The sequence below is a fragment of the Trichosurus vulpecula genome, chromosome 6 (assembly GCF_011100635.1).
Source record: "Trichosurus vulpecula isolate mTriVul1 chromosome 6, mTriVul1.pri, whole genome shotgun sequence".
Taxonomy (NCBI): domain Eukaryota; kingdom Metazoa; phylum Chordata; class Mammalia; order Diprotodontia; family Phalangeridae; genus Trichosurus; species Trichosurus vulpecula.
In genome coordinates, this window is record NC_050578.1 from 186,901,833 (window position 1) to 186,929,207 (window position 27,375).

General features: G+C 39.7%; 1 protein-coding gene and 1 pseudogene across 1 annotated transcript in view; both read right to left on the reverse strand.

The window, feature by feature from the left end:
- The window catches only part of LOC118853549 (cytosolic beta-glucosidase-like), a 122,580-nt gene that overhangs the window by 12,658 nt on the left and 82,547 nt on the right, over nucleotides 1-27,375 (reverse strand). The gene's annotated exons all lie outside the window — the stretch shown is intronic.
- LOC118853242 lies at nucleotides 1,990-2,912 on the reverse strand (annotated as a pseudogene).

Here is a 27,375-nt window from a genome sequence, read left to right on the forward strand (position 1 = left end):
ATTGACAGTTATTGATTTAATGGAATTGTGTAAGTAATTGCTGGCAATTAAAAATAGGGAACACAGGAATGGGGACTTGAGCTCATACGGTCAACAGATGAACTACTCCACCTCCCCAGGGATATCTTACACATCTGAGGGGGGATGTAGTCAGCCTTACTCTGGCAGAGAAAGAGACAGACAGACAGAGAGACATACAGACAGACAGACAGACAGACAGACAGAAAGACAGACATAGACACAGACAAACACAGACACAGACAGAGAGACCTATCTATGCATACATTGGTAGTAAGTACGTCATGAGGCTGTGGTAAAGATGATATATGAAAACATATGTATAATGGTGAGCAGGAACTAGAATGCATACTCAGTTGATGCTATATAGATGTGGAAGAAGCTAGAGAGCTTGCTTCTGGAAAGGAATAATCACATGTAATGAAAGTGCATGGCTTCTTGTTTTGAAGCTTATTTGGACATTGTACAATGGGCCCAGACTACTAACCACATGATGAAGAGATGGACTATTGATTGGCCATATAACCAGAATTGATGTGCATTCAAAAAGCACTAACCAATCAAAATAAGGGTGGTTGTGATTCCTGCCCTGTTCTGTTCAAGTGAGGAGGCAAGGACTAAGCCTTAATGGGGAAAGGAGGTGCAAGCTTTTGTCTCCCCGTGTGAGGCCAAAGTGTGGCCCATAATTAAAGACCTCTGTTCTTTGAGTCTTCACATTTATCTTTCCTTAGGTAAAGGAGATTAGATACAGTTACAGTCTTGTGAATTTTAAAAGGTTTGGAGAGAAAGCTACCAGAAATCTGGGAACTGCAATATGTGATAGAATTTGCTGAAAGCCAGATGGTGAGGAGCAAAGTCCTCAGAAACCTATTTAACCCAGCCCAGCAGTAGCAGAAATGTGGACTCATCCATCCATCAGCCTGGCTGAATTGGGAAGAGAACTTGGTGGGGCAAATGCTACGAGAAATCGCATTAAGTCTGAGGTCATCCACTCCAGAGACCAAGGTAAAATAGGAAAGAATGTGCAGCCAAATATTAGGGGAAATGTTTATAACTTCTATTCCTGTTATATCCTTACAATAAATATCCATTTGTAAAAGCTAATTGATAGTAATTGGTTTAATGGAACTAAGGCAGTAATCATGGACAATTAATAATAAGGAACACCCTGGAATAAGGGGTTGAGCTGATAATGTTAAGAGAATTATCCTCACCCTCTCAGAGATATCTTAGAAGTCTAAGGGGGAGGTATATTCAACCTCACTCTGGGAGAATGAGTCTAAAGTCTCCATATATGTATAAAGTGTAGAAAGTACCATAGAAATGTTAGTTGTTATCATCATCATCATCATCATTATCATATTTAAAGACAGAAGGTGCTTTTGGTGACCCAAAGGTATTATCCTAAATAATCCCCATCATACAAGACATATAGGTGAAGAAGGTGTAAGAACTCAAGCTGAATATGTACTAACACAAGGATAACTTTAAATGTCACATTTTAATCAATATCCACCAGGTTGTTTTGTTTTGTTTTTTTTAAAGGGGGGAGTAGAGTCTACCCCTTTTCCACAAAATAGATTCTTTTAGGGGAAGTTAAAGATGTTTATTCCAGCAATATTCTTCTACCACACCATAAAAGAGACCTGTACAGAAGGAGATTAGACCCAAGGGGAGAGAAAACCAATATGCACTACTTGGAGAGCCTAGAGGTCCCACCTTTGGGTTGGGGAAAAGGGATGGGAGGCTGAAGGAGGCCAGCAGGGCCTCTATATCTCATCTAGGAGGACATTCCCCTATAACAAGCCCCCCATAGAGTCCCTCTTTCCCTCTGGGGTCAGCAGGGTAGGCACTGCCCCAGCAATGATCACCATGAGCACAACATGCAAATAAGTCTTTTCCTCACACACCAGTTGGGGCCTGTGGGAGGTCCCAAAAGCTCCTACAAGAATCCAGGCCTTCCTAGAGGTCCTAGGTCAGCATATTATGGGCCTAGTGCTCCACCAGCATCTCCATGATTTTCATATCTCTGCACCAGAACTCCAGGCCAGCCTTAATCTGCTACAAATCCAGCATGTGAGGCTGCACCCAGGTCATATACACCTACTTGCCCACTTCATCAATGCTGCCTTTCATCAGACCAACAAAAAGGGCCTTCAGCAACAGTAGCTCCACCTGGTTCACCTTCATCTTGGTCCTCTGGGCAATCTCCTCAAAGATCAGCTGCCCGGTGGTTGGCTGGGTGCATGAAAGTCATCTCCAGGAGGAATAGCAGCTAGATCTCCTGCAGGAGCAAGGCCTCATCGGCCACCAGATCTGGTTACTGGCCCCAGATTGGCTTCAAGGTGTAGAACCTCTCAAAGTCACCACTGTTGAAAGTGTAAAGTGTGTCAATCAGCCACTGGTAGGTCACATTCTTCAGAGAGTCCAGCACAGGGTGATGAGTAATTCCTCTAAGTTGTAGATACCTTCCCCAAGAAGTCCTGCCAGGCCCAAGGTAAATGCTCTTTCCTGATGCTCAGACACAAGAGCAGAACCTTTACATGGATACAGCCCAGGAACTGCATTATATCCTTGTGGTAGGACATGTGGTTTCCAGTTGTTGGATAGTACTTGCTGGAAAGGTCATAGAAACAACTGTACATGTATGTCACACCTGGAAGGTTGTTATGCATCTGCTTGACATCTTCAATTGTTTCCTTGGTCACCTGGAGGTCTCCAATATTCAGTTTCAGAGCCCCTCTGGCAGTTTTGCACAGGATTGCTGTATCATCGCTTTTTACCTTTTCAGGAGTCTTTTCCAGAAACATAAGAGCAACATTATCATATGTCATTTGTCTAACTACATGGAGAATGATTTCCACCAAAGACAAAAGAGGAATGTACCAGCTCATGTAGATTTCTGGACAATTTAGTTATTGTTATTTTTTTAATAAAATATATTTTTAAATCTAGTATTTGGTCCCAGAAGTCTTTTTTTCCCATAGGTTCACATTTTTGCCACTTTATCAGATCAGTCTTTAAAAATGGTCTCTTGCTTTGGGATTGCATGAGAGGACAGAGGGTCACAGATGCTTTCAGCCACTGTTGCTCACCTGTAATTGGGGGCTTATTGCACATTTTCTATGTTTAGATCTTATCTGTGCTGCTTTTCCCCCTTTTTTAAAGAAACTACCAGCAGGTGTACCAGTTCTCTGGCTATTACTGCTTTCCATTTCCAAGGCTCTGGATTCTTCAGTGAGACTCCTGAGGGACATGTATCCAAAGTTAATCTGGGAGAAAATGGTACAAGCTTTGTTCTCAAATCACTTCTAGGAAAGGCAATCTTTTGTCATGTGTACATGGTCATGAATGCCAATAGGACAAAAATTCCACTAACATGGATGAGTTCAGGGCGCAAAGATCATTTGGAGAAGGGCTTTTCAAAGAGTTCCTAGGATGTGATGAGCAATGAAACCAGATTTGGAGGCTGGAAAGCAGGGATCGCCTAGGGCTCTCCCCCAGGACCCTCCGAACACCCATAAAAATGGCTCTGAACAAATTCTAGAACTGCAGAACCCACAGAATAGCAGAGGGAAGCAGGGCTCCAGCCCAGGACAGCCTAGATGGTTGCGGGGTAAGGTCTATCACATGGAGCTGGGAGTAGAGTGGAGCCCAGTGTAGGCTGTGCCTGGACAAATCAGACTGGGAGCCAGGCGGAACAAGCCCCAGCACCATGAATCAGTGAGCTGTGGCAGTTACCAGATTTCTCAACCCACAAACACCAAAGACAACAGAGAAGGTTAGTGGGAAAAAAACTGCAGGGACAGAGTGAAAGGAGTTTGTAGTTCGACCACCATCCCGGGGGCCGCAGAGGTGGTGCAGCTACAGAACTATAGCTGCAGTTGTTTCCAGCCCAGGTCCACCTGCTGGGAGGAAATAAGTGGTGGATCAGAGGTGACTCAGATCTGAGTCGCAGTCTGGGTTGGCAGTTCTTGGGGGAGGAGGAGCACTGCTGTGGCAGAGCTTGCTGTGTAGAAGTAGCTCTAAAAAATAACAGCGCAACCCCTCAAGCTTGGGACAAAGTACTCTCTACTCTACAAGCACTCATACCCCGACAAAAAACTTAAGGGTCAAGTAGTTGACTGAGAACATGGCTAGGCAGTGAAAACAGACTCAGATTCAGCCTCGGACTTTGAAATCTTTCTTTGGTGACAAAGAAGACCAAAACATACAGCCAGAAGAAGTCAATAAAGACAAAGATCCTACATCAAAAGCCTCCAAGAAAAACATGAATTGGTCTCAGGCCATGGAAGAGCTCAAAAAGGATTTGGAAAAGCAAGTTAGAGAAGTAGAGGAAAAACTGGGAAGAGAAATGAGAGTGATGTGAGAAAACTATGAAAAACAAGTCAATGACTGGCTAAAGGAAGGAGACCCCAAAAAATACTGAAGAAAATAACACCTTAAAAAATAGACTAACTCAAATGGCAAAAGAGCTCCAAAAAAGCCAGCGAGGGGAAGGCAGAATTAGCCAAATGGAAAAGGAGGTCCAGAAGACCACTGAAGAAAATACTACCTCCAAAACGAGATTGGAGCAAGTGGAAACTAGTGGCTTGATGAGAAATCAAGATATTATAAAACAGAACCAAAGGAATGAAAAAATGGAAGACAATGTCAAATATCTCATTGGAAAAACCACTGACCTGGAAAATAGATCCAGGAGAGATAATTTAAAAATTATTGGACTACCTGAAAGCCATGATCAGAAAAAGAGCCTAGATATATTCTAGAGCCAGAGGGTAAAATAGAAATTGAAAGAATCCAAAGATCTCCTCCTCAAAAAGATCCCAAAAAGAAAACTCCTAGGAATCTTGTCGCCAAATTCCAGAGCTCCCAGATCAAGGAGAAAATACTGCAAGCAGCCAGAAAGAAACTATTGGAGTATTGTGGAAACATAATCAGAATAACACAAGATCTAGCAGCTTCTACATTAAGGGATTGAAGGGCTTGGAATATGATATTCCAGAGGTCAATGGAGCTAGGATTAAAACCAAGAATCACCTACCCAGCAAAACTGAGTATCATGTCCTAAGGCAAAATATGAATTTTCAATAAAATACAGGACTTTCAAGCTTTCTCAGTGAAAAGACCAGAACTGAATAGAAAATTTGACTTTCAAACACAAGAATCAAGAGAATCATGATAACATAAACAAGAAAGAGAAATCATAAGGGATTTACTAATGTTGAACTGTTTTGTTTACATTCCTACATGGAAAGATGATGTGTATGATTTATGAGACCTCAATACTAGGGTAGCTGAAGGGAATATACATATACATATATATATATATATATATATATATATATATATATATATATATATATAGAGAGAGAGAGAGAGAGAGAGAGAGAGAGAGAGAGAGAGAGATACAGAGACAGAGAGACAGACAGAGAGAGAGACAGACAGAGACAGAGAAACAGAGGGGGGGGGGCACAGAGTGAATTGAATATGAAGGGATGATACCTAAAAAATAAAATCAAATTAAGGGATGAGAGAGGAATATATTGAGAGAGGCAGAAAGGTAGAGATAGAATGGGGTAAATTATCTCACATAAAAGTGACAAAAAAAAGTGGTTCTGTAGGAAGGGAAGAGGGGGCAGGTGAAGGAGAATGAGTGACTCTTGCTCTCATTGGATTTGACCTGAGGAGGGAATACCATACACACTCAATTGGGTATCTTACCCCACAGGAAAGAAGGAGGCAGGAGATAAAAAAGGGGGGATGATAGAAGAGAGGGCAGATAGGGGGAGAAGGTAATCAAAAGCAAACACTTTCAAAAATGAACAGTATCAAGGGAGAAAATTGAATAAAGGGGGATAGGATAGGAAGGAGCAAAATATAGTTAGTCTTTCATAACATGAGTATTGTGGAAGGGTTTTACATAATGATATACATATGACCTATGTTGAATTGCTTGACTTCTTAGGGAGGGTGGGTGGGGAGGGAAGAGGGGAGAGAGTGTAGAACTCAAAGTTTTAAAAGCAGATTTAAAAAAAAGTTTTTGCATGCAACTGGGAAATAAGATATACAGGCAATGGGGCATAGAAATCTATCTTGCTGTACAAGAAAGTAAGGGAAAAGGGGAGGGGAGGAGTGAAGTGACAGAAGGAAGCTGACTGGGGAACAGGGCAACCAGAGTATATGCCATCTTGGAGTGGGGAGGAGGGTAGAAATGGGGAGAAAATGTGTAATTCAAACTCTTGTTAAAATCAATGCTGAAAACTAAAAGTATTAAATAAATTTTAAAAAAAGAAACCAGATTTGGACTGGCAAGTCTAAGAAAGTCATACTTCATAGCACAGTGGAAAGACCATTGAACTGAGGGCTGAACCAAATGTTACCAGATCCTCACTATGTCACTTACTACCTGTGTGACAATGGGCAAGTCATTTTACTTCTCTGGGCCTCAGTTTCCTCATCTATAAAATGAGGAGGTTGGTTCTTAATGGAAAAGGCTTTGTTTCACTCAAGATTCCCCCAATGACAATTTAGGGCTTTCTCTGTAGGAGAAACTACTCTGGCCATTTTGTAAGCAGGGAAATTTGTCTTCCTGTTCATGCCTGGTAAAACACTGAGTGAAACTATCATTTTTCTCCCCTTTCTATCTGGCTTCACAGCAGTTTTCAGAGGGCATGGAGTCAGCACCAGAAGTCTGTAGGTAAAGAGACTAGGGAGTTAGGAGAAACTGGGGAAGATTACAACATCTGGGGCTGGGGCTCTGTGCTCCACAGAAGTAAGGTCAGCAGCAGGTCAAATTTACAAGAGTTATGCAAAATAATCACTAATGATAGGGAGCTTTGGGTGTCATTGTCAAGAACATTTCATACTTGCGAGTACTGCTTAACAATGAACGGGATTAAAATTTGTGTGATATTTTCTCCGATCCTGGAGATGTGTTCCATTTCCTTGGTGTTGCTACTATATGAAGTCTCCTGCCTATGTTTTCAGAGCAGAATAAAAATGTAGAGGTTTAGATTGTAAACTTCTTGAGTGGAGGAATTAGATATGGTTTATATGCTTTGGAGAGTTTCTAATTTGACATAGGAATTCAATGAGATGGATTCTTTTGTTATGCAAACTAGTTCCTAGGAGCGAGGCAGGAACTTTCAAAATTATAATAATTGAGAGACACAGAACCCAATTTTTGAGTTAAAGGTCACAAGCATATTGTTTTGTAAGATCACAGAAATAATCCTACCAATCATAGATATTTCAAAACAGAGGTCAGAAAGATAAGTAAAGCCCAAGATGGTGATCTCCTGGGATCAGTGACCTAGTCATATCTTCTGAGGAAAGTCTGGTGCTGTTTTCTGTGGCTTTGGGAGAGGGGGAAATTGACACTGTAGTCATGAACAATCGGCTAAGACTACACATTGTTTTATTGCTTAATTTTCCAGCAGCTTTCCCACCCTGAAGAAACTTCTACTTGGGGATTCCATTTTCCTGATTAGAACACCTCTCCTGGACCACTATTTTAGGAAAAGTATCTGCCATATTTCATTTCACTCCTGACTCTCCCCACTTCTCCTCCATAGCCACACCAATCATTAAAGTACCCTTCCTCTCCCTCTCTCCACAGTCCACCCCCAGTTCTGGAGTAGTGAACCATGTTTTGCCATTGTACCTGGATGGCGTGTGTCAATCTGCTTTCCTACAGACCAACTCACCATACTTGCAATTTTATGTTCCTTCCTGTCTCCCACTTCCTTTTGTAAATTGACTCCCTCATTCAAATTTAAGCTTCTTGAAGACATAAACTGTCTTCAATTTTTGTATTTATATCCCTCCACTTAGCACAATGCTTGGTAAATATTAAAAGCTTTAAAAAATGCTTTTTCTTTATATGGAAGGCAGACTTGTGAAAAAACAATTTTTTAGAACATCAGCGTTACAGTTTGCTAAATACTAGTTTGAAATTCAGCTAATCTCTTTCCTTGACCATTTCTATCTTTCAAAACTTAGCCCACAGCTCATTTTTCCAAAGAAATCTTCTCCAATTAAGTAAAAGGAAATGGTACTCATATCTCACTCAAATGGATTCCCCTTTGTATTAAACAAACATCAGCATTTTCTTACCATTAATTAACCCACTGTCTTATGATTCTCTCTCATCTGAACTCCAGTGTAAGATTCAGTAGACCAAGGGTCCAAGTAGCATCATGTCTGAGTACTATATTCATTACGGACGGTCATGTGTTATATAGACAATTAAGTAGTACAAGGGGTAGAGTGTTGGCACTGGAGTCAGGAAGACCTGAATACAAGTCCAGCCTCAGATACTTATTAACTGGTAAGTTACTTAGGCTCAATCTAGCTCAGTTTCCTTATCTTTAAAATGGGGATAGTAATAGCATGTATTTTTAACAGGGTTTTGTGAGGATATCAGTAAAGTGCTTAGCACAATGCCTAGTACATAGTAATCACTTAATAAATGTGGTTTTTTTCCCTTCTCTTTTCCCCTTAACATCAGAAAGATGTTAGATGAATTAAATTCATGCACTTTATAAAGCACATAGAATTAGAGTACTTGAGGGTTGAAAAGGATGTCAGTAGCCATCAAGTTGAACTCATTCCCAAAAGAATCATCACTACAACCTATGAAACAAGTGATCTGCTTGAAAATCTCTGATGATGAGGAACCTATTCCCTCCAATGGCAGTCTATGCTTTTGGATATCTCTATTGGGACTTTGCCTCTTTGAAATACATCTTCTGCGGTTCTGCCCTCTCAGGCCAAATAGAACAAGTCTAATCACACACACACACACACACACACACACACACACACACACACACACACACTTCAGATTGTTATCATGCTCCATCTCCCCAGCATCTCTCTACTCCAAAGTCTTCTCCAATTTAAACAGTTCTTTCCTCATACAGCATGGACCCAAGGCTATTTGGCATACTGGTTCTCCTCCTCTGGACATTCTCCAGTTTATCAAAAGTGTCCCAAAATCAATGCTACTTCATTTTAAAGTTATAGGAGGGGGAAACAAGTGGTTTTTTTTCTTCCTCAGTACCACCCTTAAAAAGTATTTAAGTGGCTCTGTGCATGTAGCAGTGTGGTTCTCTAAGTCTAGGGCATTAGGAAACTGGATGACAGAAGGTAGAGAAAAGACAGAGAAAGTATAGTTCCCTAAGAGAATGCTAGTTTGATTCAGCAGATAAGGTTCAGATGGTAGAACCCAGTTTGAGCCCAGGTGGGGACATCTAATCCAGACTGTCTGGATGGTCCTAATTTAAAAGTCTCACTTTCCCACTTTTTTAAGGACAAGGAAGGTCATCACTTGGTGATGTGGCCACAAGCTGTTCAGGGAAGAGACTTTGCTCAGCACATTTCAGCTACCGTGCAAGGCTGAGTCCATTTCAGAGAGCCACATAAAATAAATAATAATGCAAAAGTGTATTAGTTCTGATAGGGCACTGACAGCAGCTCAGAGAGGTGGGTCCTTGCAAGCCCATCTTTCAACAATGAACTGACCCAAAGATCCAGGAAAGCCCCAGACAGGACCATATGGCTCAGTATAAAAACATATTTCAAACTCTGTTTATTATGCATATCTTTCAAAGGTTCACCACTCTGTGATGAAACATAGCACCTGCACAGCTTTAATAAGCTTCAAAACCCAGCACAATTATTAAATCGCAGGCACCTAAAGAATTTGTCTTCTTTTATACTGTGCCCATGTGCTGCCCACCAATGACTGAACTCATTCTTTTTAATTATTGGGGTTTGCAGTATTTTGTAAGCTGCAATCAATATTTATTCAGAAAATAAAACTCCTTATGGACCTGAGAGTGAGGGCCATGAAATATGTCTCTCCTCTTAAACTTTGGGAATGAGAACATTATTACATCCAGAATCCTTCATTATGCCAGGGGAAAAAAAAGAATTTAATCACGCAACATTGAAAAGGCAGAAATCAACTGTACAGAAAATTAATATCAGTTGATTTAAGTGGATATTTGTTCATCAACAGGATGGACAACCACATTCATTTAGGGCTCATGTACATACATTACATTTCAACATGCCTGATAAGAGTCAGCTAATTCAGCAAATCAATTACTAGGGGAAGCTTCTGATGTCAAAGGTGTAATAAAATTACCAATCATCATGGCTGCATATAGAGATAGAAGTAGAAAGGAAATTCCTAAAGTTAGTGGTCCAGGTTGATGAAGCTTTGATTTTTTTTAAACAGACACCACCTTTACTACCCCATATAAAAGTTGCAGATGGTAACCTGAGAGATTTAGCTTAGTCTCAACTCTGAGGCCTTAAATTCAGGCAAGTATGGTAAAAAATCCCCAGTCAGGAAATCAAGTAACATCAAGTCCCTAGAGCCCACTCTCTGTAGGACAATGAACTTGCCACTTAACGAACAAGAAAATGAAGACCTTGTGCTTTAGGTTTTCTCATCAACTAAAGCAGATAACGGCAAAGAAAAATAGGCATATGAGAAGAAATGGTAGAGATATGTAAACATATACTATAAAGTCCCAGCTGTATTATGGTCACAGACAAAGTGGACTTTAGGGTTGGTGGGATTAGGGTTGTTGGTATGGTTAGACTCATAGGATCATAGTTCTTGAAAGAACCTTAAATAACATCTTCTCCAAAATGTTCATTTTACAGATAAAGCCCAGAGACTTAACCTAAGCTTAGTCTTGGGAAAAGATAACTCTTGCAGAAGATGTCTAAAGATGTAAAGAGTATTTTGGAGACAGAGAAGGTAGGACTATTGAATGCTGTTGGCTTGGAGACAAAAGAAAGCACAATATAGAGAGAGAGTGTGTCCTAGAACTGCCTGGGACAAACAACAATTTTGATGTCAATTCATTATGAGATAGCAATAGCCAATCAAATTTGCTTCCATAGATATATGTCTATCTCAGAAATATCTGACCTGGAACAGATGAAACTAGATTGAGCTGCATTCCCAGCTTTAACTTAGTTCTCTGTCATTCGAGTGCAGGATTTCGCGTCATATATTTGTTTCATTTCTGTCTTCTGTTGTGTTTTAATTTTGTCTTCAGAATGTCTCTGCCTCCTCCATCTCCAGAATTTTTCATTCCCTTAAAGCTTTTATTCAAATTTTTATAGGAGTGTTGGGAATGGGATGGTGGTGAATTTAGGGTTCATGGTCTACCTGGAAAGAATAAGGAGACCTCCTTCCTGATTAGTTATTTGTCCTAATTCATGAAAACAGGGTTAATATTCTCGATATTCCCTAAGGGAAGCCATATTTCAACAAGTATGGTTCTTGGAATTTGGAGAAATGAGGTTCTAGTCCTTATTTTGACACAGCTTGGGGGCTCTTTTTCTGCCTCTGTAAAATAAGGAGGTTAAACAAGGCCTCTTCCAGCTCTGAAGATCTATGAGATTTGGTCTCCATTTGTATCAGATGATCATCTTATCTCCGTCTTGATTTCACTGAGAATTGAATGTCTTTGTGTTGTTGGGCCGGGCACATCCCCTCTATCAGTCCTAGGTTTCCTCCCCTACAGAAACTAAGGAGTTATAACATATTATCCCTAAGCCCCTTCTAGTTCCAACGTTATACTTTGAGGAGTGGGGGGGGGGGGCAGTAGAAGGGTAAGTTCGGAGGAAAGAAGGGAGTTTGATCTCAATCTCTCTTTCATCTCCTTTTCTGATTTGCCATAAGAATTAAGAATCTACTGTCACCTCCAGTAATTAGGTTGGTTTTGTTTGTTTGATTCCAAGTATGAAGAAATAACTAATTACTCTTCATAACCAGATACTAAGGTTTTAAATAGGAAGCTATCTAATGGCCCTCTTCCCTTTGGCTGCAGGAGGACAGTTTTCCCAACAGAGACCTTGAGGTGTCCTAGGATCCCCATCTCCCACCATGGGGTTGTGCTCATCCTCCTCCCTCAAAAAAATAAGGCTAATAGTTTCGTTACTTGTCTTGGGCTCAGTTTGTGATGGTTGCCTCAGGTGCAGAAATGTCTAGTTATAGCTCTGTTGTTGGCTTAGAATTCCTTTAGTAGCTATACACTTGGGGAAACACATGGGCTCACTGCTGATGTCTCAGCAATGGCCCATGTGCAGAGAGAGGCAGCTTCTCACTCCCATCATGCAAACATACAGAAGCTACCCAGGGCATATTTGTTGTGTTTACCTCCTAGAACCAAGGGCCAAGCTCCATTAGCCCAGTTTGCTAAAGAGTGAATCATTTTAAAGCAGCATTAATGTCCTGTGATATTACTAGAACAGTATAAACAACTGCAGGCCTGACTGTCCAATGGGAAACTGCTCTCTAGAGAAAACTACTCACCCATATGCCATTGGCCAATTACTCAGAGTCTATTTAGTAAATTATCTTCTTTTGTGTGCTAATTGGGACTGAGTGCCTTGCAAAAGTTAACTTCCTTTATGTGAGTGAGCAGCTAGCTCCAGATATTAAATTCTGTGTCTCTAGCTCATTCCAGAAGCAGTCCAACTATTACTGATATTTATTACTGTTATTTATCTTTGTGGAACAGCCCACTATAGTACAAGGAATGTGACATGGATCAAAAACATGGTGGTGGGGGAAATAAATAAATCTAACCAGGTATGCATACTAGATATGGTTAAAGATTTTTGTGGGGTGGATGTTTATTTATGCTCCATAGTTGTTGCCAAAGAAGTCCTAACTTTTAACTGATTTATCCTTTTCGATGACGCTATGTAATTGATCTGCTATAGAAGTGTCTCCCAAATCCAATCAGCTTCTACAAGTTTAGCTCATAACACTGCCATGTCATAGGCATGGTGTGAGAAATGAAGGAAACAGTAAATGGAACCCCAGAGATATGTTCTCTTCTTACTGGGCCTGAGTCAGTGACATTTGACCCAGCTTGGATTAAAAACTACAACCCCCTTTCTATAAAGCTTTCCCTCAAGTTGAGGCACAAGAGGGGCTAGGCTAGGACCTGCAATAAAGAATAGACCTTGAGGCTTAGAGAGAGGGAATGAACAATAGCCTAAATGTTCCACCTCAAAGAGCTAATTACTTAGAAAAATAAAGCAATATTTTCATCTTTAATATCCTGTGTTTTCATCCTAGTGAGTGACAAATGTCAAGTTCAAATATAATGGAAAAATATGAAACTTTTTTTTGGAAAAATTGAATATTGGACTTCAGAAAGATGGCTAAGGAAAATGTTGGGTAACAAGTCCTGCTCCATCTCATTGCCTCAAAGTAGCTAGAAATTGGCTAAATATACTTTTTAAAATAGCCAAGAATAAAAGGAAAGAAATCTCCATAAGGAAATTCCATAGAGGGGGGGAAAACACAGACTAAAAAATTTAGCAAACAAAGAAAAGCTCCTACTAGAATGTAGAAAATCTATGCAGTAAGGGGATACCAAGAGAAATTTCCACCTGTAGAAAATAATTCTACAATATCTACAAATAACACCCCCCCCAAATAAAAGAATAGAACAGCCACAAGAAATCAGGGCATGGTGTTTGGAAGGCTTCATAAAATAAATGAAAGAAGAGATATGGAGTGAAATGAGAATGCTTAATAATATTTTTTTAAAAAAAAAAACTTTTAAAAAGTTCGTGAAGAACAAAAGAAAAAAACTTAATAAAGATATAGAAATTCTGAAAAAATATAGAAAATGGGTCTCAAAAATTGATTATAAATCAAGAAATACTAGAGCAAATCAAGAGATGGTAAGAATTAAAAGTATATGTGAGGTATCTAAAATTTAAAATAAAAATTGATCTGGAAAAAAAGAAGTGTTTAAGGAGAGAACTGAAGAATCATTCCAGATTCAATCATTCCATTCCAATATAATAGCCTTCCAGAAAAGAAACAAAAATAATGAAACAAAAAGTGGGAGAGGTAGAGGGGAGAAAAGTGGAATGGCCCAGCAAAAGAAATGACAAATAAGATACCAGTTTCATATTGGTGATGACAAGTAGGGAATGGGGAGCAGCAGGAATCAGGACTGAGCACTTATGAAGAAGTGGACTGATAAGTACTCGAAGCAGAGCAATAAATTGGGTTTCATGAAATCACAAAAGAAAATTGCCCAAAGGCATTGGAACCAAAGGGAAAAGTGAAGATTAATAGAATCCAGAGGCTCATACCAGAGAGGCCTCCCAGTTTAACTCAGCCAGAAATGGAATTGCCAAGGTTCAAAGCACCTAGGACAAAGATAAAATAAAAAACATTGAAAGCAACCAGGATGTCCTCATGCACTAATAAACTCCAGTCAGAATCACAAGACCAGAATTTTTAAAATGTATTGGAATGTGGCAAACTGAAAATGAAAGGCAAGTGACATACCAAGAATCCATTTGCCCTTCATCTAAACCCAAGCACCACATTAATGGTTATTATTTGGGCCCTGATGGCAAAAAGTGAATATAAATAGTAGTTGTTTCTCTTTTGGCCAGAAATCCTGAACGTCTTCCCCTCCCAGTCTAATTTTTTTTTTTTAATTATTAAAGGGGCCATTCCTTAACTGACTTCTTAAACAGCTCTAATCACTGAACGGCCATTGTCTCAGTCAAAGTGAGAAGTTGGAAAGACCTTAGCTTAAAAAGTCTGAGGCCTCCCACTACATTGTGGGCCATCTCCAGTTGTTTTGACCTGTATCTGGCCACTGGATCCAGATGGCTCTGAAGGAGAAGGTGAGGTTAGTGACTTTGCACAGTCCTCCCTCACTCAAATCCAATTCATAACATCATCTTCCTGATGTCATGGTCCTCTTCAAGAATGAAGGACAAACCATACACAACCACAAGTTGACTATGATATAGGGAGAAATAGCTCTTTAACACATTTGGCCACTTCTAAATAGTCTTTGAAAGGCTGAGTTGGGCATTCTTTGAAATGCAAAAAGAAAGTAAACAGGAAACTTAAAAATTGGAGACAAGTCTGAGTAGCTCAAGGGCTATTCCACATAGGTAGTAAAAGGGCTTAGTATCTCAAACTGAATCTCTTTGGTACTCATTATCAAAATTGTCTGATGCTGGAGATAATAGACAAGTAGATCATTAGAATAGACTGGAAAAGTAAGATGTAAAAAGAAGAGCACATTGAACACTAGTATTTAATCATAAAATCAAAGATTTAAAGCTAGAAGAATCTTGAGAAGTTATCTAATCCAACTCCTTCATTTTGCAAATAAGGCATTTTCCAAATAAATGATTTGTCCAATAGAAAGACAGGAAATTAATGGCAGAGGTAGGATTCAAATTCAAATGCTTTAACTTCAAATCTAGTTCTTTTGCCATTGCCCCCTCATGCAGCCACCCACACAACCCAGGAACACAGACTAGAGAAAAGAGACTCTTTATGCAAAAACAATTGCTGAGGAAACAGGAAATCAGACTGTTAAAAAAAATAGGCTTAGATCTATATCTGATATATTATATTACAACAAACTCCAAAAAGAAAAGCAATCTAAAAATAAAGTGTGACACCATTTAAAAATTAGGTAAGAATGAGAAGTCATATCTTTCATAGCTGTGGAGGGGGGGTGGAAAGAGTCATAACCAAATAAAAGGGATAGAAGATTTCACACCCACACATGCACATACTCACACAAAATCAACCATTTGAGTTGCACAAAACTAAGAAACTTTTGCACAAATAAAATCAGGGTGACTACTATCAGATAGAAAGGTGCAGATAGCAATTTTTGTAAACTAAATAATTAATGCAAATCCAAACTCTATAGGGAATTGACACAACCATATGACTAGGAGTCATTCTTTAATAGACAGATGATCATGTTATTCTCACTGTTATTACAGTATTATAAGTTTTATCTCCTTCCTATTATCTAAGGAAAAGGTCACTGGGCTATAGCAAAGGTTATTATTGGTATGGAAGCCTCAGAGTGCTTAAGATCTGCTCTGAGATAAAGAAGACTGAGAAAAAGCACAGCTACCATCAGACATTCAAATCTAACCATCTATGACTAACAGAGATGACTAGTATTAGAACAAAGCTACCTTTTGTAAGGAAATAATGCCATCTTGGTTTTTATCACAATAATTTATAAACAATGGCTATGTTAATAAAGCTGAAGTCCTAGAAAAGCTTTATTCAAGTAAAGAATCTTTTTTTCTCTGGGCTCTTAATCTTTTCCCTATTATAGCCTTCCAATGGGTGCTCACACTTAGCTTTCTTAAGATTAAGCAGATTAGACAGGAAAGAATTAAAGTGGGCTTTCCATAAGTAAAACTGAATGTGAAAAGGATTAGTGAGAACATTACCATCTCTCCGCTATAGAGTAGAGAGAAAATATACAGGGCTTTCCATTTTCAAAAGTGAGAGAGGAGGGATTCTGAAGTGTCCAACAAAGGAAATGACCAAATGGATCCCAGCATCATGTGGGTGATGACAGGTTGGAGGTGGAGGGGGTTCCAGGAGGATTCAGGACTCAGCAGTCAGTAATATATGCAGAAGAGAATTGATAGACTATGAGAAGAACTATAAATAAGACAGGACCAAATTTATTGGTCTCCAAATTGGAGTCCCCCCCCCATCCCCAAAAAAGCTAAGGTAAGGTGACAGGTAGTCCATGCCTGGGAAGACAATATGTGTATAGGCAAGGTAGAGTGAGCAGTAGCCCTCCAGTTTCATTGTCTGGAAGCTGTGAAACTCAGGGCTAAGTGTTTCATCTTCATACACCCTCTATGGCATCCAGGGTACCTCCTATCAATATTATGACAATCAGAGGGATGTGGAGATGTGAATGGCAGAAAGTACCTAATTTTATTCCTCCCTATAGGGTATGAATTAGGTACCTAGTCAGCAGATGGGGGAGGGGTGTCTTACTGCCTCCTAGAAAGCTTCAATGGAGTATTTAGTTGTCATCCTGCTTGGCTTGCCCTCTCAAAGGGTAGAAGAGAGGTCTAGAGTGGGAGACGTTGGGGAAAAACTCTGCTTCAACCAGAATAGTGGCACACCTTCTTGCCATGTTCTTAGGGGGAAACAGAAGGAGAGATCCTATTGGCATTAGGGCAGCTGCCCTAAGCTCCCATCTCAGGAGAGAATGAGCCCTTTCTCCCTGTACTAGGCCCCGCCAAAGTGGGGAAAAGGAAGAGACTTCCCAGGATAGCAAGACAACTGAAGAGGAAATCAACCATGGCCCAAGTATAATACAGTCCCCCTTGTGGTATTGTTATACCAGAAGCGAGTGAGACATGCCACAGAGTATAAGTTTTGACTGGAGAAGTTTATTAGCCGGCAGCCATTGGGGTCTTCCCAAATCAATGGCAACGTTTAAAGGGAGAGGGTAGTTTATATAGACAATACAGGATTCAGTGCTTAATTATCTCTTGAAGTTTACATATGTTACTTTGCAGACTCAGCAAGCCTGTGTTATTTCACTTTTTATGACCATGATATATTAGAGGAACCTCCTGAATAGATTGTAAATACAACATATCAGATAGTTGACAAAGTGTCAATTGGAATTACAACCCAGGATCTCTGTCTCCAACTTTTGCCATAACTCTTGAAGCTAGGAAGGCTCAAGATATGGTAAAAGTCATATAATTCAAGATAATGTCTAGGGCCAAGGCTTCCATCCTGGTAATTAGCTTACATTCCTTGGAAATGTCTTAGGGGCCCAGGACACTCGCCAAACGGCAGAAACTCAGTCTGTTTTTTTCTTATGCAGACTGGGGTTTGCAGTTAGTGGCTGGGGGGCAGGGTTTTTCTAGCAATAGCTGGCTACTCAGGTATCACAGTATCCTCTTTTCTCTCCAAAAAACAACAGGGCAAAACCAATCCAACCAAAGTAACCATCTGCTTGGCCTGGGTCAGCAGGTCAGTTCCTGATTCCAATGCCTTCTCATGAGGGTAGATTAGCTATTATTATAGCCCTAGGGCTAGGCCTCACCCACTATCATCAGCCAGAGTCATGCCTGCTGATTGGTAAGGGCAGTAATAATGTAGGAGAGAAACTAGTAGTAGAGAAGGATGTGGACAAATGGACTTTCCACTCCTGCCATCATCCCCACCAAACTTTTGGCATATCATTTTGATGAAGAATATAGACAGGTGGGTCGCAGTGTCCTGAAAGAATTCACTTGGACAGTATCCAAGTTAAAGAAAAGCATTTATTGGAGTAACAAACCTATAACATACCCAGCAGGCCTGCTCCCATGGGAGGCAGAGCACTTAGCCAAGTTAGATGTCTGGTCTAAATACAGTTTGACAGGATAGGGGGGAGGGAGGGCATGAGAAGGGGAGGAGGGGCAAGCACAGTTCTAGAGTGCCTGGAATATCAGGTAGTCTGGGGTGTCTGTCATACAGATAAGGAAGCAGAACGGGAAAGTGGGAATGTCACATAGTTGGAGGGTGCTTTGTGAAAGCACACAGATAAATCCATGGTGGGAACATCAGTGCATAATCTATGGCTGGTCGCACCCTGCATTTTCATCTCATATCTCATATCCTGCATCCTACTTGCTACATCTGCCTGGAGCATTCCTTTCTACCTCATCAATTTGTCCATACCCTTCTCTACTGCCACTTTCCTCCTTCTATCATCATTGTCTGTAATAACTCCATAATAAAGCCTCATTAGGCATTTATTTCAAAGTTATACAATTTTGAAAGTAACTCAAATTAGATTCCTCACATCAAGTTACTCTACAGAAGTACCTCATTAGCAAGGCTAATCTGTTCAAATAAGATGGTATCAGAAATCAATAAACAAATATTTATCAAGTACTTATTTTGTTCCAGGGTCCTCTAAGTATAACATAAGCTCCTTGAAGGCAGGAATCCTTCTGGAGCTCCCTCTATCTCCAACCTGTCATCGCCTACATGTTTTTGTAATCCCAGCAACTAGTATAGTGCCTAACAAGTTTGGCTTGACTTGGCTTGGCTTGATTTGGCTTGGCTCAGCTTAAAATGAAATCCAACAGATGATCAGCAAGGGTGAGCTCACTAACTCTCCACTCAGGTCGTCGTCCTAGGGGTCTTGTCCTTCCTGTCCATACCATCTGAGGGAATCTTTCCTGCCTCTTGCTTTATAAGGGTTCACAGTTAAAAAAATCCCAATTTTACAAGTCAAGGAAGCAAGAGGCAAAGCTTTGAAAGGGCATATAAGACTTGAAGGTTTAGACAGATGATAAAGGTCTAAGCAGGCCACAGTTTTAGCCTAGAGATGCCATCTATGACAAGAAGGGTCAGGCATGTGCCATATAGGTATGGGAAGAGCAGAGGGTAAGTTTAGAGAAGAAAGTTAAGTCCAAAAGGATCAGAGGACACCACTGCGACAAGAAGACAGGACATAGATTTTAGAGGTTAGAGAAGCAAACCTAACAGCAAAAGATACCTATGTCAGCTCTGATATGAGAGCAAATGATGTTTGCTCTCTCGATTAATTTATATTCCCTGCTGTGTGAAGACAGCCCTAGGGCTACAAGTGTCAGTTATAACCAGAAAGAGGGCAGAGACCTCCTCATGTACTCTGCTGCTGTTTAAAACTGGTACAGGTACTGAGGTTACCTCACTACTAGTTACATCAAACCACAAAGATGACTTGAAAAATAATTTCATTATTATATCTGGTATTATCAGATAAAGCTTCACTTTAATAATATACTTGTAATGCTGTTTGCATGAAAGTAATAGTAAGGGACCAGAGGTACAGATGTCCTAAAATGTTAACCTGTCATAATGGGAGGAAAAAACCTGAATGAACAAACCTCCATGAAGCCTTTACAGACCATTCCTGACCACAGTCTCTCCCTTCCCTGATCACAACATTTGATGTATCATTATTTATTTGCCATTCCTTTCTGTTTTACTTTACTATGTTTTCCATTTACTTATTATTCACTATTCACTTTCTATTCTCTTACTCTTCTATATCATTCCTTACTTAATTTTTTCATATATTTATTTATGCTTCATATGGCAAGACAGCAATTTGTTTTTCTGTAGGCTGGACTGGTTTTCCTTTAAGGGGAGGATAAATAAACTGCCTTTGGGATTTGGATGATCCAAAGGCTTCCTGGTTGCAGAAAAAGACCAGCTTATAGAGAGAGAGGGAAGGAAGATGGATATTTTTCCCTGGTGTTTAATAGGAATTTCTACTGCCTTGAGGGATATTTTTCTGACCTAACATTGAAGTCCTGGAAAACGGGATGAAGACCAGAGTAATGTCTTATGTGAGTAAATTTTATTCTCTTAGTTGTATAACTCCACCTCATCTCAACTACTCGACTATAAGTTTTTGGAGGACAAGGACATGGTATTTTGCCTTCCTTTGTGTCTAGCAAACACATCGCCTTGCACATGTACTATGGATACCCAATAAATAGATTTCAATTGACAGGCATCAATGTAGTGCCAAATAACCTAATTAGGGAGGTGAAGGAATTCATGGATGGAACAGGAAGGCCAGCAGCTATTACCTACTGATAACTCATTAGGAGGGTTCCAGCCTCTCTTTCTCTCTAAGAGATTGCCTATAAACCATACATAAAAGTGGGGAGTGTTTGGACATCTGGGGTCATGTACAAGCTAGACTATTACACTATCATGGCTGGTCTCTTTTTCAGAAAGGCTAATGAGAAAACCATATGAGCCCTCATCATGGCAGAATAGTACAGCTCTAGGGGAACCCAATTACTTAGCTTGCCTTCCCAGAATGTCCAATTCACATGTCTTTGTATTCCCCCATGTTGTATGTTTTCCCTAGGAAAGTCTTAAACTGTGCTGGAAAGTAAGTTCCTTGAGGTCTTATGATAGAATACAGCTTAAAGTCAGGCTTTAATAAGACTGTATTGTAAGGTCAGCAATAACTGACATCTTTTGAGTTTTTACAAATTGTCTTGAGTACACCTCTTGCAGATGTTATGAGCTCCTTGAAGTCAGCGGTCATGGGACCTTGAAACTGTCATTCCTTCTGAAAACCAACAAGAATGTGCATCAGTATAAGGGGGCTTGTCTGCTCATGCTCAGATCACATAACACTCAGATACCATGATTCTCTGTTCCCACTACCAAGGGAGTGAGAGTAGCCTCCTTTGACTAGCTACATAGTCAGAACAGGCTGTACCTTAAAAACTGGGCAAACTGAGACTGTCTCTCTATTTCTTCTGGGGATGAAGATAAAAGTCCATCCATAGCATGGGCACCATGAACTGAACCAGAAGGGGAGAAAATTTTCTCCCCCCATCTTTTTATCCTGTGAAATTGGCCTGGGGTGTTTGTGTTTTTTTGTCCTTCTCAGTTTCTGTGCTAGCCACCAACCTGGAGTTTGAGTCAGGATTCCAGGCAAAATGATGCCACCAGCCAACCTGACAGGAAAGCCTGAAGTAGCCAGAATGCCTAGGTCTCCAATCCCTGGAGGGTTTTGGACTTGGGACTAGGACTGTGCTCTAAAGAAACTTAGCTAAACTATTCATATATGTGTTATTACACCTTTTGAAGTGAATACTCTGGTATACAAGCTAATCTGACTTCAATAGTGAAATGAGACTGTGTTGCTGGGGACCACCTGACAACTGGGGGAACACCATTATTGAGGGGTTCTAGATCCAATCTGCCTTAATCGTGTTAGAGAACCATGGGGGAGGAGTATAATGTAAAATTGCTGACCCTCAGACAGTTGGAACCAAGGTGATCATTGATATGTTAGTAAGTTGGTTCTATTTTTCCAAAGAAGCCTCAACTCCTTTTGATGGCTAAACAATTCCAATCTCTTTAAATTCTCCACAGGGTCTTTTTTTCCAAAACAGGCGAGCATGCATACAATAGCACACATATCAAAAAACAAAAACAAACCAAAAAACCACTTCTTCCATGAAGCCTTCCTTCCTTCTCCCAGCTAGAGATGAGCTTGCCTCTGATTTAATTGCACAGTTTATGTCTTCTAGTCTTTAGTATTTTGGAATTTCATATGCTAATCCGTGGTATTTGAGTGTGCCCTATCACCCTTACTAGACAGCAAGGGAGGGACAGTGTCTTATTCATCATTGTATCTCTTCTAGGGTTTATCACTGTGCAATGGCCATTGTAGTAAATTAATAAATACTGGCTAAACAAATGAAATACAAAAGTTAAAACCTATTTATACTTTTTATACTTTCCTCAAGTTACAAAGAAAGTATATTTTATGAGGTTCTCTCACACAAAGGATGTATGATTTTATCAGCATAGGGAATTCTTAGTGTGGAAACTCCCCATAGCAGCACAAATTTCAAACTACCTATAACTAAGTTTAAAAAAAAAGTTGCTGCCGGAAACATATGAATGTTAGATGCCTTGTCCAGGATCATGTAGTATCATAGGTCCTCCCAACTCCAAGCCCCAGAGCTCCATCCACACTATGTCACACTGCCTTACTAAACCATCATATCAAAAGTAAACTCAACAACCCGAAATTCATCTGGAATTGGGCAGAAGCCCGAAGTTATAGTATTTGTAGTCGAGCAAGAGAATGTGACTTTGTAATTCTATTAACTACGACTAAGTCAATTTTCATATTTGTGATTTATCATCCACTTGAGAAACAACATGGCAATAGTGGATGGAACACTGGACTTGAGGAATACCTGGGTTTGAATCCTACCTCAGACACTTACTTGCTATGTGAGCCGGGGAAGGTCATTTGACATCTCTGAGCCTTAATTTCTTCATGTGTAAAATGCAGATAATCACAGCATAGGGTTATAGTGAGGAACAAATGAGATGATTTATGAAAACACTTTGTAAACTTCAAAGTTCCATATAAATGTGAGTTATTTTGAATGCTTGTTGATTATTAGTATTGATACCAAGTCACAGGCAATATTAAAAGACAAAGGTAAATGCAAAAATAACTTTGCTTCCTTCATTTGATCTTTTCCACAATTCTTCTATCAGGAATAAATAAGATGTGACTGTCTAATTCCCAGCTGTGTAAAGATTTAAATCTATGTCTGAGACCCGAACAATCAAATTATGTCATAGTACAGGATCTAGGCATGAGCACAGAGCAGAAATGCAGTTATTGCTACATTATTAGCACAAATAAAATTTACACCCACAGTTCTGAGTGCTGCATTTTCTTTTAAATCTTCTCCCACATCAAATAGAAATATTTTGCTATGCCAATCAAATTAACCCACTGGTAGCATGTAGAAAAAAAATCAATTCTATAACAAACCTTCGAAAAGTATGGCATTTATCATGTTCAAGACAGGTTCATTCAGGTTATAAATAAATAAAAGCCTTCCAACTTAGGATTTTAATTTCCTTTTTCTGGTTTTCTTGAGCAAAACAGTAGCTAGTCTTCACACCAAATGGTCCTTCCCTTCCTCTCTAAAATACTCAAAGGATTTTTTTAATGAACACAAAAATTTTAAAACATATTAATACTACTGATGATAGCCAGCCAGAAATAACACTGGAGACTCAGTGTGATAACATGGAAAGAGGGCTTAGCCCTGAGTTCAAATATCAGCCTGGACACTTAATAACTTGGTATTCTCAAGTATGGCATGTGGCTTTTTTGAGGCTCAGTTTCATCGTCTACAAAATGGGGGTCCTAATATCAGCACTAACCATGTTACAGGGTTGCTATGAGGTTGAATGAAATGGCATGTATGCAATCACTTCATAATAATAACTTGTATGTCTATGGGTCTACAAAAGGGTTTTCATTACAATCCTATGAGGAAAGTGGTTCATGGATTCACAGTAACAACTAGCACTGAGCACTTTAAGCTTTGTAAAGTGTTTTCCACTTTACACATGTGATCTCATTTCTTCACAACAACCCTGTGCAGCAGGTACTATCATTATCCCTATGTTATAGATGAGGAAACTGAGGCAGAAGAAAGCTAAATGACTTGCCAGATCATATGTCATGTCTGAGTCTGGATTTGAACTCAGTCTCCCTATCTCCAGGTCTAGAGCTCTAGCCACTGAGCCATAATTGTGTAGAACTAGAAAGGACCTCAGAGTCCACTTAGTCTAACTCTCTTGTTTTACAGGTGAAGAAACTGTACTCTCAAGAAAATGGCCCCTGGGACTCTAGACTCTGATAAGTAAGCTTTTGCCTCCTCAAGCCCAGAATGAGGCCACCACATCACTTCCCAGATATGTTCAAGAGCACCAATAGGGGCAGCATCTCCCAGACAACAAGTCCTGCTTCTAACCCAGACCCCATCACCATTTTAAGGGGAAGCAATTCTTGTGGAGAAGGTTCCAGCCATCACTCCCAATCTCTGGCCAGCTATCACCTACCAGGCAAGCCAGCCAGTCAAGGTGCAGGGTACCCTGAAGGAAAGACAGGAGATAGAATGTGCAGACAAGTCAGAGCACCTCAACTATACTGTGTTCTCAGATCATGATGGAGAACAGCTGAGGACCCTGAACTCAAGAACTTTGGGAACAAAAGCATCTCTCACACCAGCTCTGCTTCCAGCCTGAGCCCCACAGCAATCTTTGAGGAAAGCGATCTTTGATCACTATGGAGAAGGGACCCACCAACACCAGGTGTTGACCAACTGCCATCCACGGGCAAACAAGCCAGGAACTTTGGGAGCAGCAACTGATGAACATCAAAGATCATATGCCATGAATGACATTTTAAGATTATTATTAGGCTACATTCTTAAGAAGTTAAGAGTTCTGGGCAATCTTTAAGAACAATCTCCCAAAACCAACATTAATGTTGGCAAAAAGGGGAAAAAAGAAAAAAAAGTAAAAGAACAAAACAGAAATGAAGAGAAAAGATAATTGAAGCATTTTTTTTAAATTCTCTTTTAAAAAAATAAGCTATATGTAATAGAAACATGGTTTCATATGTAATCCTCTTTTTCTATTCTCCTTTGTATATGGAAATGTTCTCTTCTTGGTGTTTAAGTTCAGAATGAGAAATAAATAAGAGTATTGAAAATGGAAAGAAAAAAAATAGTATCAAAACCAGACTTTCCTCTAACTTATCTATCAGCAAATGCATGAACTTCTGTACATATATATATATATATGTATACCTACATGTGCAGTGCATTTGTATGTGTGCATTGCACATACATATACATGTGTGCATGACACATGTATATATGTAATTAATATCTTCATATATGCTTTCTGTGTACGTAAACACATGTAAATGTATATACATATATGCATGTATCTGTGTGCATCTATATACACTTATTTGTATGTATGTATAACAGAAATGAACAGGCACTATCCTAAACACAGTTGTGTTGAGTAAAGTAAACAAATTCGTTATAGGAATTGTCATTTGAGAATACAACAACTGTGAACTAGAAAATCTGGTGGGACCCCACTGGGAAAGACCCAACAAGAATGCACAATGTTGAAAGCCCAAATGATCCACAGGGAAATTCCTTAGAGTTTCTCCAAATATCATATTCCTTTCACAAGCAAAGACATAGCAAGGTCATTTGGGCCAGGTTGTTTGCACAAGTTAAGTAAAGAGTAACCAGTTCTACTGGGAATTGGGGGAATATTGAGGTTTTAGAGAAGTTATACAAGAAAATTGAGACCTTGGAACAGATTTCTTGGGTCTTCTATTGCTCATTTTTCAATCAACACAATCTTAGTTTACTAAACAGTGGCCAAATCTCTACTTTTTTATGCTGTGTAGTTCTACCCTTTCTTAAAAAGCAGCCCCCATACACTGAGAAATTCAAAATGGGGACAGTTGGAGAAGACAGTGTATGACCATGAATAAATGAGTACTTGACAGTGGAAGGGAGGTAGCTGGCACAAGAGTGAAGCTTCAGGGAATTGGGGTGAGTCGGAGCAATGGCCAAGTCTTCCCCCCTCCCCATCACACTGTGGTCTCACACTGAGCTTACAGTCATTCAAACACGATATCTTTGTCATAGAAACTGTTGTTTAATCATTCTCCTCTCCATCCTATAATTCTAGAACTGATTTTTTTAAAGCTAAGTGTGGAAATTTACATTTAACCCTGTTAAATTACGTCTTATTAAAGTTATTATTACTAATTTGGCTTGTCAGCCTCCTGGCTCTGTCATCCAGTGTGTTAGCTAGTCCTACCAGTGTTATATCATCTATAAATTTGATAAATAAGTTATCTATGTTTTCATATGTGTCGTTAATGAAAAATTTCTAATAACTCAGGGCCAAGGTCAGGTCCCTAAGGCAGTCTTCTAGAAATTTCCTTCTTGGTTGACTTTGTTTTATGATTTGGTTACTCTTTGGGTCTTCTCATTCATTCAGTTCTTAATCACACTATCTGCACCATCATTGTCCATACAAATATCATGAGAGATTTTGTCAAATGCTTCTGTAACATACATATACCATGTCTATGATAATCCCTTAATTTACCAGATTAGTAACCCTGCCAAAAAAGAAATGAGTTTAGGTCAACATAAGATGAATAAGCCTTAACGGTCATTACTTCCTTTTCTAAGTATTCACAAACCACCTTCTGTTCCTTGCATTTTGCTGCTCCAGAGACACCCACTTCACCATCCTGGACTTTTCTGATTTACATCTCTTCTCTTCCTGTGATGTGCCTCCCTTCTCCTACCCCAGGAAGGAATTGGACATCTCCTGACTTGAGGTTAATACATATTGGCCATGCCTTCAGTTGGGTGTGACAAAAGAAAGCATCCCAGTGTCAGGGATTTGGGACATTGTGGACTGAGAAGAGAAAGACACAGTTGTTGCTCTTTACAGGAGATTCCCTCCTTGTCTCCTGACATATACATGGCAGCTGCAAAGGGAAGCAAGTGTTTGCTGTTCTGTTGGGGATATGGGGGGTGGGGAAAGGTATGTAACAGGGTGGAAGTAGCCTCAGGACTTGTGAATTTCCATTGGTGGTTTAAGAAACAGGCTTGGGAATTGTAAGTGCATTATCACAGAAAAAGGAACATTGGTTATAGCAAGAGTATATTTAGTGTATGTTTGAGTGGATTGAGATTGTGAGAAAATCAGGACAAACATGATGCTTATGTGTTTACAAGATATTCAAAATGTATTCTCCAAGTAAACACCTTTTTTCCTAATACGCCATGATGTGATGGATTTTTTTTTTCTTTTGATAGGATACATAAATTAGAAATTCAGAACTCTGCTCAAGTGACAACCTCTACACGGTGTTCCTAAAGTCTGGACACATAGGCAAAAAAGCATGCTTTCAAGAAATGAAATGAATTAAATTTTTATTTAATTGGCATATTAGCAAACAACATCTTCAATATGAGTTCCATCATTTGTGATGCAAAGGTTGATGCGCTTTGCAAAATTCACGTGAACTTGTGTAACCAGAATGGCCTTTGTTTTCCTTGAATGACTTAGCTTACCTCATTGAGCCT